Source organism: Dermacentor variabilis, chromosome 1 (assembly GCF_050947875.1).
Source record: "Dermacentor variabilis isolate Ectoservices chromosome 1, ASM5094787v1, whole genome shotgun sequence".
In the NCBI taxonomy this organism is placed as follows: domain Eukaryota; kingdom Metazoa; phylum Arthropoda; class Arachnida; order Ixodida; family Ixodidae; genus Dermacentor; species Dermacentor variabilis.
Genome location: NC_134568.1, coordinates 65303247 through 65318703, shown reverse-complemented (window position 1 = coordinate 65318703; position 15457 = coordinate 65303247). Strand labels below are relative to the sequence as shown.

Below are 15457 nucleotides of genomic sequence, written 5' to 3'. Positions count from 1 at the left end.
GCAGATTTGTTGAAGGATGGTGGTCAGATTGTTCTAGAGAAACTGGCCACCCTGTATACGCAATGCCTCATAACCTCGAGCGTACCGGAATCTTGGAAGAACGCTAACATAATCCTAATCCATAAGAAAGGGGACGCCAAAGACTTGAAAAATTATAGACCGATCAGCTTACTGTCCGTTGCCTACAAAGTATTTACTAAGGTAATCGCAAATAGAATCAGGAACACCTTAGACTTCTGTCAACCAAAGGACCAGGCAGGATTCCGTAAAGGCTACTCAACGATAGACCATATTCACACTGTCAATCAAGTGATAGAGAAATGTGCAGAATATAACCAACCCTTATATATAGCTTTCATAGATTACGAGAAAGCGTTCGATTCAGTCGAAACCTCAGCAGTCATGGAGGCATTACGGAATCAGGGTGTAGATGAGCCATATGTAAACATACTGGAAGATATCTATAGCGGCTCCACAGCCACCGTAGTCCTCCACAAAGAAAGTAACAAAATCCCTATAAAGAAAGGCGTCAGACAGGGAGATACGATATCTCCAATGCTATTCACAGCATGTTTACAGGAGGTATTCAGAGGCCTGGAGTGGGAAGAATCGGGGATAAAAGTTGATGGAGAATACCTTAGCAACTTGCGATTCGCTGATGATATTGCCTTGCTTAGTAACTCAGGAGACCAATTGCAATGCATGCTCACTGACCTGGAGAGGCAAAGCAGAAGGGTGGGTCTGAAAATTAATTTGCAGAAAACTAAAGTATTGTTTAACAGTCTCGGAAGAGAACAGCAGTTTACGATAGGTAGCGAAGCACTGGAAGTGGTAAGGGAATACATCTACTTAGGGCAGGTAGTGACCACGGATCCGGATCATGAGACTGAAATAACCAGAAGAATAAGAATGGGCTGGGGTGCGTTTGGCAGGCATTCTCAAATCATGAACAGCAGGTTGCCACTATCCCTCAAAAGGAAAGTGTATAACAGCTGTGTGTTACCAGTACTCACATATGGAGCAGAAACCTGGAGGCTTACGAAAAGGGTTCTGCTGAAATTGAGGACGACGCAACGAGCTATGGAAAGAAGAATGATAGGTGTAACGTTAAGGGATAAGAAAAGAGCAGATTGGGTGAGGGAACAAACGCGAGTTAATGACATCTTAGTTGAAATCAAGAAAAAGAAATGGGCATGGGCAGGACATGTAATGAGGAGGGAAGATAACCGATGGTCATTAAGGGTTACGGACTGGATTTCAAGGGAAGGGAAGCGTAGCAGGGGGCGGCAGAAAGTTAGGTGGGCGGATGAAATTAAGATGTTTGCAGGGACAACATGGCCACAATTAGTACATGACCGGGGTAGTTGGAGAAGTATGGGAGAGGCCTTTTCCCTGCAGTGGGCGTAACTAGGCTGATGATGATGATGATGAATCCGTTAGTTAAGGGGAAAATAATATATAGCCTGAGTAACTATAGGCCAGTGCCAACATTATGCACTCGGTTCAACTCGCGTCCGGACTGTCTTTAATTTTTAAAGCTTTGGCTCAAGTTCTGTGGGACAACCTGTATACATAGTTTTAAATTGACACTTTTCTTTCTACATATAGAAAGCAGCTGTTGTTATTGATAAATCTGTAGTCTTTACAAAGCAGTGAAGCCGAACCTGACGTCCTGTAAGATATGCATCCGAGGCGGCTATTAAATTTAATTAAACTAAGTTCTGGATCTTTACAAGCAAAACCACGATCTGATACGAAGTAGGCCGTAGATGGGTGGCTCCGGATTAATTTTTTTATGCGTTCGAATGCAGCCGGGGGCAAAGACCGGGATCGAGTCCCCGACCTTGTGCTCAGCTGCGCGAGGACACACTCACTGAAATATATGCCCCGGCGAGTCTAGGCAGCTATATATTTACTGCAGTAAATTGCTCTCGCGAGCAAGGCTGTGAATCACGCATTGTGTCAGCGCGCGTCGTTCAGCATAGACAAATCCCATGGGGCTGGCAAAGAAAGGAGGTTTCGTATAGCTGGGCGGATAACATCTTTCTGTGTCTTCTATATATCCCGTGGTCTTTCCTATATAGCTTAGTGGGCCGAAACATTACATTGAAAGCCAGTGCACACCTTCTTGCTTCTGTGGCTGTATTTTGTAACAACCCATCTAATTTCCCCAATCTTCTTTTCTCCTTCGTCTCGCTGAGTGTCCCATAACATAACAGCGAGACGCCATCGTCCAAGTTCATAACAAGCAGTGAAATAAATAGCATGTGAAGTGTATTCTTAAAAGATGTGCACCACTGGACTACATACCTTCGTAAAAACTATCAAACTTACTAGGGTGGTTGCTTGGGCTAGTTGGTAATTCACGATAAAAATTGACGTACAGCGCGAAGGACAAGAACTGCGAGAGATGACATACACAGCTTTGTGTATGTCGTCTCTCGCAGTCCTTGTCGTTCGCACTGTACGTCATTTTTATCAAGCTTAATTATGTTACCACCCGCTTGAAAAATGTTGCGGTAGGCGATTTCGTGCTTGGCTGCTGTCGCTATTTCCAGTGTGTTGATTCGTCACAGGAGTATACACAGCAAGCTCATTGGGGTACATAAATAATGCAAGTAAGTCAGCGCTGGGCAACTGCAAGATATATAAAGTGTCGCATATCATTCATAGCCGGGCACTGTCACGATTCTCTGCAGGGAAGTGCTCGTATATACGCGGTCTGGACTATGCAATTCAAATCACAGGCACATCGGAAACATCTCCACTGTCGTAGAGATCGTTTCTTTTTGTGGGCACTGCCATCACAGAAATAATAACGTGGCGCGAGAAGGAAGTGTATCTGTTTGGTCGCTGTCTTTGTGCGGTGCTCTGATTTTTCTGGTTTTTTGGGCACTTACGGTCAGCATTGATGACGATTGACTAACAAGACGTCGGGTGAAGATTCAGCGGGCCGAGTGCCTTACAGGTACGACGGTTCTTTTTTGTGGACCTGGCTATTACCCTGCGTTAGCGGTGGTCGGAAGCCGACAACATCGTCACGAGCCTTATGCTCGTCCAAATGTAGCAAGCCATATGAACGATACTACGGGCCGTAATAAAAAGCCTGGGGCCTTGCAGGCGTCACCAAGATTCATAAAACCGGCACGTTTGGTTCTCCACAAGTCAGAATCAACTTCGGTGACAGTCGCAAGCTCAGCGGATATGTATATATATATATATATATATATATATATATATATATATATATATATATATATATATATATATATATATATATATATATATATATATATATATATATATATATATATATATATATATTAGAAATATTATATGAAAGTACCGGCAAAGTGACTTATACCAGGTGTCCCACGTAACTTGAGCCAAATTTTCAAAATATTCAAATGTCACGTAACTGTATAGAATTAAGGTAATGTTTGCCGTCACTTGAAGATACTCAGATAATTTTTTTGAATTTTTTGAATTCCGACTAATTGCATAATTATTCTCAATTAATTATTCAACTTCTCAAATAATATAACTAGATGAAAAGGGCCAATAAGAAAATTGTAAAGCAACATGAAAAACTACCGCTACAGCTTTCTCTTGCTCAATACGTGCAACATAAAAGTGTTTCCCCCAGCGTGATGGAAGCCCGCGAATACACGCAATGTGTCTCGAGTGGCCGTCGCGCAGCAATTTTCCGCTTATCCGCGGGCTTCTTTCGTGTTTGGAAAAACACTATGTAGCACGCATTGAGCAACAAAAAGCTGTATCGAGAATTTTTTTCATGTGGCTCTGCAATTTTCTCATCGACACTTTTAATCTAAATATAATATTTGAGAAGTTGATTATTTAAATAAGGCTAATTATGTAATTAGGCGGTATGCAAAAAATAACCTGGGTATCTCCAAGCGATGGCAAGCAACATTACCTTGGTTATGGTCAGCTACATGGCATTTGCATATTTTAAATCTTGGTGCATGGTAGTTGGGACACCCCAATAACCCTTGCGTGTTGACCAAGCATGCGCACCTTTGTTCTGTGAAATAACACCCGCAAAAAAAAAAAAACCTTCCGGCATAAAACCTGGACATATAATGTGAGCTCACAGCTAAAGGACACCTACCTGTTAATAGAATGGTGAAATATATTTGACGGATTCCTTGACTTACCTTATAATCTTTGATTTAGCCATTTATTATGTGCCATCTAGTGATGTGGCGGTTTTTGGGCTATCCTCCGGAATGGGGCATGTCCCACTGTGACAGGAGAGGTACAGTATCCCTAAATGTTGTTTGATAGGTGTCGTACTTTTACTGTGCAAACGCCTGTCACAACTACATCGCCTTTGTCCTTGTGACAGCGCTGCCACATGCGTCTCACGGACACCACGCACTCGCCTCCATTTGTGCTTGCGTTTCGGCATAGCTTGTGAACGATGCAGTGCATAAACCCAAAAATTGTATGACATAAAGGTGCGACGTTTGCGGTGAATAAACATGAACATCCAATAAGAATACCCACTGCGTGGCTTGAAAGTAAACAAAATTACGCTCATCGCCGTTATTTATAAAGCATTTAATTAACCGCTTTACTAAAGCTTTGCCTCCCGCAGGGGCGTCTGCGTCAGCAGGCGTTTGGTGTGTTGCGACACCACGTACCCGAGCACACGAGGGTTGGACCCTCCCGCGTGTAGCCGTGCGCGGCTTAGCCGTATCTGGGGAAAGGGGGATCCTGGAGGTTGAGCCGATGCTGGGTGTTTGGACCTTTAAGGCCCCCCGGCGGAGGCAACACACCTCTTTGGCCTCTGCTTCACATAGACGGCACCCCCGGACTGACCCACCCGGGGGAAATCGGCGGTCGCCTTTTCCTGTCCCCCTCTCCATCTGTAATCTTTCTTCTGCACCTTTCCTTCTCTTCACCTCCTTTCTTATATTTTTTTCCACTCTAATTTCCTGGCGGCGAGGGTTAACCTTGTGTGGCTAACCAGCCTTGGTTACACCATGTACAGTTATAGTGGTGGCGTACAGCTGGCGTGCGCAAGTCTTGAGATACAAGCCTTGTGGCGTCCCCATGTTGGGCTCGGTGGTGGGCGGCTGGCGCTGCTGCCGAAGACAAATACTTTTTATGGCTACTCCTTCCATTTCCCAAACTGATCGTCCTCTAAAAAGGGGGCGCAACGAAGCAACCACTCGATTTTTCTTCAAGAGCTATGACAACTTTACAAAGTACCATGTGATCCACAGTGACGGCAATATAACAGCCAGAAAACGATCTCCTTTCAAAGTTTCTAAGTCTCTAAGAGCCACATTAGGCCCCGGTTTCAAAGCTACAAGGATGGCTAGTGGCGACATCCTTCTGGAACTGAAAGACAAAGAGCAACTTAAAAAGCTTTCAGACCTCAAATTCATTGGTGACATAGCAGTAACTGTCACGGCGCACCGTTCGATGAACAGTGTTCGTGGGGTAATCTCTGATGAAGACATGCTTGATCTTAGTGAAGAAGAATTGCTTGAAGGTTTTGCAGAACAGAATGTGACCAAAGTTCAAAGAATCATGATCCGTCGGAATGACACCGAAATTCCCACAAAACATGTAATCCTAACATTCGGCTCCACCACACTACCAGACTCAGCCGAAGCAGGCTATGTGAAAATCCGTGTGAGGCCTTATATCCCCAATCCTAGACGTTGTTTCAAGTGCCAGAGGTTCGGGCACAGCTCTCAGACATGCAGAGGAAAATTAACTTGTGCCAAATGCAGTTCTAACGATCATCCATCTGATAATTGTAATGCTGTATCACACTGCACGAACTGTGAAAGGGATCATCCTGCATTCTCACGGTCATGCCCAATCTGGAAAAAAGAGAAAGAAATTATTGTCCTTAAGATCAATGAAAACATTACCTTCTCTGAAGCGCGAAAGCGACTTACATTTCCTCGCAACGAAAGTTTTGCCGCTGTGACGAGGCAGGGGACCCTCTCACAACTGCCTAAAGAGCCCGCTCTGGTCACACGCAGTGAACCACGGGGGACTTCTTCTGCCCCCACAGAGGCAGCACCCAGTGCTGCCAAATCCAACAACTCGCAGACCTTGCTCTCGCAGGGCTGCATTACTGTGCAAAAACCGAGGCCCGAGACACGTCTCCCAGAGCCTCGTGACCCCGCCTCCACCGCCTCTGAGAAGGAGATGGAGGTTGACGCAAGTACATCGGTGCCAGCGGCACCAAAAGACAAGCGCAGCTTGCTTGAGGGACGTAAAAAAGAAAAAAAAAACCCTCGAATAATTCCGCCAAAACCAAAATAATATTATCACTCTACACAGAACACTCCCAAAAACACCTTTGTCATAATGGGTGCTCAGATATTGCAATGGAATGCCAGAGGGCTTTTGCATAACCTAGATCACATCAAAGTATTGTTATCTACGTATAAGCCTAGAGTCTTCTGTGTTCAGGAGACACACTTAAAATCAAGTGACTCGAACTTTCTAACTCAGTTTGGAATTTTCCGTAAAGATTGTGATGATGGACATGCCGCATCAGGTGGCGTGGCAATAATAATATCAAAGACTGTTGCATGCCAAAATCTCCAACTTAACACGCCTTATGAGGCAGTAGCCATACGAGCTATTTTGCTTAATAGGCTTGTTACGGCATGCTCTTTGTACATTCCACCAGACAAGCGGATCGACATTAATGAGTTTGAAGAACTAATAGACCAGCTTCCTGAGCCGTATATTGTGGTTGGTGATTTTAATGCTCATAGTGGACTCTGGGGGGACTCACGCTGTGATGCAAGAGGCCGCGTAATTGAAAAATTCCTTCTGTCCTCTGCAGCAACCCTGTTTAACAAAAAGTTCCCGACTTATTATAGCACTGCACATAACACATACTACTCAATAGATCTGGCGGTTGATTCTGCAACACTTCTGCCATTAATTGAATGGAGAGCTCTCACAGACTCCTTTGGAAGCGACCATTTTCCAGTTCTCTTAGAGGCGATACAGACGTATGACCCACCTGTGAATCCAAAAAAATGGAAGCTAAATGCTGCAAACTGGGCAGAATTCAAAGAACTCGCATGTATATCCCTTGAATCCATAAGGCAGCTTGACATTGAAGAAATGACCGCCTATATAACTGAACACATTATTCATGCCGCGAAACAATCGATACCACAAACCTCTGGTAAAATAGTGAACCCTAAGCCCTGGTGGAATGAAGAGTGCAAGCAAGCACGAAAAGAACAAAACAAAGCATGGCGTACGTTTTCCAAATATCCAACAGAAGAAAACCTTATAAATTTCAAACGTGCAAAAGCAAATGGAAGACGTATTCGTTGGGAAGCCAAGAGAGCTAGTTGGAGAAATTATATCGGCTCAATAAACTCATACAAAGATAGCCAGACAGTGTACAGTAGGGTTCGAAGGCTGAAGGGGAATACCACACTACCCTTGCCCGTGGTAAATGACAGTGCTACTACATTAGAAAGGCAAGCAGATTCTTTGGGAGAACACTTTGAGCACACATCGAGTTGCGCGAATTACAAAAAACATTCCTAACACATAAAAATTAGCTGAGTCAATACCCTTCTCCTTCCGAAAATCCCATCGCGATGGGTACAATTGTCCATTCACGATGCAAGAATTAAAAATAGCTTTGCGCAACTGCAAAAACTCTGCGCCAGGATTAAACAGTATTAATTATGAGATGGTCAAGCACCTACCCGAGGAAACACTTGAATGCCTCTTATACCTGTTCAATAAAATTTTCTGCAGAGGTCGATTGCCGTCCTGTTGGAAGGAAGCTATAGTAGTACCAATATTAAAGCATGGAAAAGACCCCTCCTATGTACAGAGCTACAGGCCTATCGCTCTAACAAGCTGTGTATGTAAAGTGCTTGAAAAAATGACAAACCGCCGCTTAATGTACTTTTTAGAATACAATGGAATTCTGGATCCCCACCAAGCCGGTTTTAGACCAGGAAGGTGCACAACAGATAGCCTAGTACTACTTGAGAGTTATATACGAGACGTATTTGTTCATAAGCAATACTGTCTATCAGTATTTTTTGATCTCGAAAAAGCTTATGACACTACCTGGAGGTATGGCATATTGCAAGACCTCGCGTCGTATGGCGTGTCAGGCAACATGTTTAACATAATAAAAAGCTACCTGTCCGAACGAAAGTACAGAGTAAGGGTGGGAACTGCAGTGTCGAGAGTCTTTGTGCAAGAAAACGGTGCACCACAAGGAGGAGTGCTCAGCTGCACACTATTCTTAGTTAAAATGAACACACTACAAAAAACACTCCCATCATTTATATCCTACTCAGTCTATGTAGATGATATACAGATAAGCTTTAAATCATGCAATCTGTCCATATGCGAGAGGCAGATTCAGCTGGGAGTGAACAGGCTTTCAAAATGGGCTGGCAAGAATGGCTTTCGCTTTAATGAAGAAAAGACGACATGCGTGTTATTTTCTCGGAAAAGAGGCATACATCCTGAACCGAATATTACGATGAACGGGTATGTGCTTAGTGTAAAAAAGGAGCAGAAATTTCTTGGCGTTATATTGGATGATAAGCTCTCGTTTGTGCAACATATAAAAAACATAAAAATGAAATGCTTAAAAACTATGAATATCCTCAAACTTCTTTCGCACCAGTCGTGGGGAACTGACAAGAAATGCTTGCTCTCGCTGTATAACAGTTTGATTAGAACACGTATCGATTACGGGAACATTGTTTACCAATCAGCTTCACGTTCTGTTTTAAAAATTCTGGATCCTGTACATAACCTTGGCATGCGACTAGCCCTAGGTGCATTCCGTACTAGCCCTGTTCCAAGTTTGCACGTAGAAGCTAATCAGTGGAACCTAGACCGACAACGTAAGTATTGTAGTTTTATGTACGCACTTAAGATTAGTTCCAACCGAGAACACCCGTGTTACCAAATGTTGAAGAGCACAGAAACGCAAACCCTCTTTACAAAGCGGCCATCATTAGCAAAGCCATTTCCATTGAAAGCACTGTCGCTATGTCAAGAAAACAACATATTGCTGTCGGACGTTCACCCGCATAAGACTAACGAGTTAGTAGCACCATGGGAATCTGTCACCATACATTGTGAATTCTCGTTCACAGAAACAAACAAAAAGCATACACCCCAAGCAGCTATAACTATAAAACAACACTTCTTATCACTACAGAGTAAGTACAAGTGTTCAGAATTTTACACTGATGCTTCAAAAACTGCTGAAACAACATCATGTGCTGCAATCGGTCCAGATTTTGTAGCCCATTTAAGATTAAACAAATACACAAGTATCTTCACTGCTGAAGCTCACGCTATACTCCTCGCAGTTAAAGAAATAACAACAAAACAGATCAATCAATCGATGATATACACAGATGCCTTAAGTGTGGTCCGGTCAATACACCTTGAAAAACAAAGAAAGAATCCGGTGATAAACACTCTCATCAGCAGCTTAGCCTTAGCCTACAAGAGAGGGCTACATATTATAATCTGCTGGGTACCTGGCTACTAGTATACCTGGTAATGAAGCAGCAGATGCAAATGCGGCCTTAGCAGGTCTAAGGCCCCAAATAGACGTAAGTTATGTTCCATATACAGATATGAAACCTGTCGTTCGAGGAATACTGCGTCACGCATGGCAAGAAGCTTGGGACACAGAAAATAATAACAAACTTCACATCATCCAACCCTACATTACCCAAACACCTGTACACAGGCATAGACAGGAGGAAGTAATCATGTCGAGACTGAGGATAGGATACACACATGCAACACACTCATACTTGCTAACTGGTACTGATCCACCGGTCTGCATTAGATGTGGAAATCAACTCACAGTCATCCATGTTCTTATACAATGCCCTGGCATGGAAGCCACGCGAAAAAAATACTTTCCGGAACTTTACCGCACCAATTTACCTATGCATTCTGCATTTTTCCTATCGGCTGAGCCGATGTTCCCCCTCGACCGGCTGTTAAGTTATCTTAATGATGTGAATTTTTTGAAGAATATATCTTACCGCTTTTAAACTCATCTTCCCTAAGCTACCCGAAATCCGACATAATCATCTTAAATTCTCCCAAGAAATGTAAGCCTTACGTTTTTAATTCCTAGGCCTTTACAGCCACCGCAGTACATAACAGGCATTGCAACCTATTATACTCACTGACATGTTTATAACATTCTACCGCACTACTAAACATCGTTGCTGGCGCTCTTTGGCCGTTGTAGCCCTTGCGCCATAAAACACTAATTAATAATAATAAAAGCTTTGCCTCCATGTGTGTTAGATCCGCAGATTTTTTTTTGTCCAGGTGTGATTTAATACAACAGTACCTGCAAAAAGAAAGATGAGCAGTAGCGGAACAAATTATGTAAGGGACATTCCTTGTTCGATTAGTGCTAATCACTTCAAGTTTCTCCCTTCATTTGAACTTCTGCCTTGTTTGAGTTCTGCAAAGAGCAATTAAAAGTCTGGCACTCACAGTATATGCGCACTACTGCAATCATCACGAGTACTTCCGCACAATAACCATTTTGATGTGGTTTTTAATACATTGTCTATTTTAAAACATTAAACTCTTGAACAGGAATGAAAACAACATATAACAAATTTAATCCGCTACAGCTCAACATATTGAATATCTGTCTACAACCTGTACAGAGCACAAAGGGTTAACAGAATACAGCATACAAGTAACCCTACGGAGTATTGCACATACATGAGCTAGGTCAGCTTTGCAGCGCATACAAGCATCAAAGAGTATGCCAAAATATTTAACCGAATGCGTATTTTGATTAAGAGAACAATTACAGCTATTGGAGGTTGTTGAATGGAAATGAAAAGGAATTACAGGCCAAAAAAGGACGTCCGTATGTGTTCTTAGGACGCACAGATACTTTTTTGCACCGTTCATTTTCTGAAGTTTAGACCAAAAAAAAACGAGATTTCTTTTGTATGAATATATATATATATATTTCATCTGTAAGCTGTTTCAGCCATCTCTGGGTCCTACAAACGCAATGATTACTGCGTGCTACTTGCAGGAAGAAAAAGGAGCGTATAGTCTGCACGTACCCGCAGTGTGAACTAGTGAAGTAGTCTACGAGCTCGTTTCAAGAGATGCGCCGCGTGAGTTCCACGGAAAAAACGTCACTTGCTTCATCACAGTGCGAGACAATCGCTCTGATGTGCCGCTCACCGAGTTTTCTTCAATTCGGGACACGTTCGTTCCAGTGGTCGCAGCACTCGGTCGCGCACTATTCGTTGGCAAGAGACGTGTTTCTAAACCAAGTGTAGCGCAGTTGTTGGACAGTTGTGAAGAGTAAAAGCGCGACGTTCAAGTCGGCTGTACGGACAGGTTTTTGTGCTGTTTCACTTTGGAGCCACGGCGTCGCGGCGCACAAGGTCACGGTCGTTGTCAGCCATTTGTACCGCAGAAGGTGAGCACAAGATTTTACTTTACGCTGTTATTGCTTATGGGTATTGTGGCCTCGTATCGGCGAGTTTCGAGCGTTCTTTAGACGCATGTGTGCTACACATGGCGCATTGATGAGAATAATATCAACTCGGGTGTGATTACAGTAACGTTGCAATAGTTACTCTAACATATGCGTTCTTCGCTTCATTCTTGATTAGGCTGTAATCCAATTCTTGCTCGTGGCGATGATGTTACAAGGTTAAAATCTTTCTAAAAAAGGAATTACGCATGATGCAATGCACATTTCCGAATCTATGCGAAGCGAAGCTGTCGTAAACGGTTAATTAGTTGCTATAAATTCGCCCATTTCGTTCCTGCGCCTTTGGCCCGAAGGATACCGGCGCGCATGACAACTGGTACCTCGGGCAAGCTGTTGGGATCACAGGAGCGTGTAGAAAGGGTCGCAGCTAACATTGCTTCAATTTCATGCCGAACAATTCGTGTCAGATCTTCTGGAGTCGATGGTGGCTGCATTCTGCTGCACTCGCAAAAGGATGTCGCAGCAGTGTTCGGTCGAAGACGATGCAACGCGGCAGCTCTTTGATTACTCAAAGCGTTGACACTACTTCATAATATCGCTTAATCTCGCAGAATTCTTACACAACAGCAGGTTGAAAGCGTCTTCAACGATGGCTTTCAAATTATGCCCAACCTCGTCCAAACCAGACATGTCACTGTCAGCACTGTGGCAAAGCAAGTAAGTCCTGAATGTAAGCGGCGTATGATTCCGTGGATGTCTGGGAGCGGGTCGCTAGGTCTTTCTTAGCGGCGTTCTTCCATCCGAAAGGACCGCCAATCAAATCTTTCGGCTTCTGGGGCGGTATAACGTAAAGTTGTTTCAAACTTTTCTATTCCAATTCTTCAATCAGCCCTCCATGATTGGTCAAAAAATGTTCAGCGCCTCTCCCCCCCCCCCCCCCCCCCCTACGCCAGTCTCTCACGCGACGCCACGAAAAACAGCGAAAGTGCCCCATCTGATATGATGTGTGCGCACTGATTATGATTAGACCGAACGAAAGAAAAATAATTATTTCTCATTCGGTGCCTTTTTCGCCAGTGTACTCTGCCATTGGTCCAGCGTTTTCGGGCTGCATCTACTTCACCTGTCTGTCACGCGGCGACACAAAACCACGAAAACTCATGGCGTCTAAGTGACGTGTACGCGTAAAACACGCTTTAATATGCCGAGCAAAACTGAATTATTTTCTGAATAGTCGGAGGCTGCCCCGTTCCAAAAGGCATAGAAGATGGCTGCCCACCGATTGCTGTGGCACTATAGATACTGGGAGCGGCCGCGGAGCATGGGTTTACTTGCGCATATATTGTGAGACGAGGTTTAGGCAGCCAGTCTCTTCTTTATTCTCTCGAGTGAGAGCCCCACCAACAGGCCCCCAAACGGTGATGATGAGTATGTACAGGTGAGAATATGAAGCGTATGAATAATGCTCACACAAATTTCCCCGCGCGCGTGAGCGGCCAGCCGGGCCGCGACTTAGCCAGGAGGGAAACGCCGAACGAATCGTTTGAGGCGCGAAACGTGAACGATCTCTGAACCACGATAACGATGCTCCGAAGAAACGTCTACGGGAGTAACGCGATAGTTCACGGGGGATGTTTGTTCATTAATAATGTAGGGTCTAAGGAAGCGGGATTCAAACTTCTCACACAAACCGGGTGTACGAATGGGCGTCCAAAGGAGCACTTCCTCTCCAGGACGAAAGGAGACGTCGCGACGAGAGATGTAACGTTGCTTGCGATCTAGCTGACTGACTTCTGTGTTGAAGCGAGCACGTTGACGGCATTCCTCAAGTCTCGAGACGAACTTTTCGGGTATAGTGCCCGAGGTGTTAGTTGGGGGATTGAAGAAAGCGGCGTCCATGGTGAATGTCGGTGAACGGCTGTAAACTAGGTAGAAAGGTGAGTACCCCGTAGTTCTTTGGATAGCAGTGTTGTGAGCAAAGGTCACAAAAGGTAAAAGTTTGTCCCAGTTGTCGTGGTTTGGTCCGATATACATTGATATCATATCTATTAGTGTGCGATGAAATCGCTTTGTTAAGCCATTTGCTTGAGCGTGATATGCGGATGTTGTCTTATGAACTGTGCCACAAGCTCCGAGTACTTCTGTGTTGACACGAAAGTCTTGCCGCGGTCGCTTAACAGTACACGAGGTGCACCATGACGCAGCACAATGGCATCCAGAAAGAAGGTGGCAACGTCGGAGGCCGAACTAGAGCGCAGAGGAGCGGTATCTGCGTAACGTGTGAGCTGGTCAACAGTTGTCACGATCCATGCCGGTGTTATGGGCAGAAGGCCGACTAGGTCTATCCCAACGATGGGAAACGGTGTCTCGGGACATGGGATAGGCTGTAAAAGGCCAGCAGGAGGCGAAGTCGGTTGTTTCCGCCATTGACACTGGACGCAAGAAGCGACGTACTTGGCCACAAAGGTAGACATGCCTGGCCAAAAGAAACGGCTCCTAACGCGGTGGTATGTTTTGTGGTAACCCAAATGGCCAGCAGATGGGTCGTAGTGAAAGGCTTCCAGGACTTGTGTGCGCATCGAACGTGGAAGAACAGGTACCCAGCGGTGTCCGTCGGAGTTGTAAATGTAGCGGTGCAGCACGTCTTTGTCGAGCTTAAATAGTCGCAATTGTCGACGTAATCTGGCATTTGGTGCAGAAGTAGTTCCGTAGAGGCGTTAGGTAATGCTGTTGCAGTAGGGGTCAGAACGTTGACACAAGGCGAGCTGAGTGACGCGATCGGAAGATAACGTGTCAGTAACCGCTAGAGGTAATAACGGGAGTGGCGAATTAGTCTCATCATCAAGTGGCGAGCAATGGAGAGATGTACTCGAAGATAATAGTGGCAGCGGGCAGCGAGAGAGAGCGTCGGCATCTTGATGGTTTTTCCCAGACTTGTAGACAACGTCAAAATCGTACTCTTGTAAGCGGACCACCCAGTGACCAAGGCGTCCAGACAAATTTTTGATTGACGACAACCAGCATAAGGCGTGGTGGTCGGTTATGACTGTGAAGTGGCGTCCATAAAGATATGGTCGAAATTTTTGTATCGCCCAAACTACTGCGAGACATTCTTGCTCTGTGATGGAGTAGTTCATTTCGGCAGCCGTTGATGCGCGGCTGGCATAGGCAACAAGTCTTTCTCGTGACGTGGTATCACGCTGCAGAAGGACAGCACCGATCCCACGGCCACTAGCGTCGGTGTGCAAACAAGTTGGTGCGTTCTCATCGAAGGGACAGAGGACAGGGTTGGTGGTTAATGCTTACTTGAGGGCTTGAAAAGAAAGTTAGCATTCGTCTGTCCAAGGGAAGGCAGTGCCCGACGTGAGCAACTTGTGCAGCGGCGACGCCATGGCAAAAAAATTATTGATAAAGCTTCGCAAGTAGGATGCCAGGCCTAAGAAACCTCTGAATTGTTTTTGATTTTCAGGGCGAGGGAAGCGAAGCACGGCAGCAACCTTGTCGGGATCTGGTCGAACGCCATCTTTGCTGGTAAGGTGGCCCAACACTTTTATGTTCTTTCTGGCAAAATGGCATTCCTTTGTGTTGAGTTGGAGTCCATGCAGCATTGGAAATGAATCTGAAAACTTCGTCCAAACGCTCAAGGTGCTGACGAAAAGTTGTAAAAAAAATAACGATGTCATCTAAATAGCACAGACAGGTCTTCCACTTAAGGCCGCGTAAAACTGTGTCGATCATGCGTTCAAATGTTGCAGGAGCATTACATAAACCGAAGGGCATGACGTTGAACTCGTAAAGTCCGTCTGGTGTTGCAAAGGCTGTTTTGTCCTTGTCCACTTCGTGCATGGGGATTTGCCAGTACCCGTATCGGAGGTCTAGACTAGAAAAATATTCTGCACCCTGGAGGGAGTCAATGGCATCGTCGGTTCTTGTGATCGGATATACGTA

At 44.8% G+C, this 15457-nt stretch overlaps 1 protein-coding gene across 1 annotated transcript in view; it reads left to right on the top strand.

Moving 5' to 3' along the window:
• Nucleotides 1–14982: 14982 nt before the first annotated feature.
• LOC142571404 (retinol dehydrogenase 12-like) overlaps nucleotides 14983–15457 on the top strand; it is a 48778-nt gene continuing 48303 nt past the window's right edge. The window contains exon 1 of the mRNA XM_075679728.1: nucleotides 14983–15040. The gene's annotated coding sequence lies outside the window, so the exon portion shown is untranslated. The remainder of the gene's footprint in view (nucleotides 15041–15457) is intronic.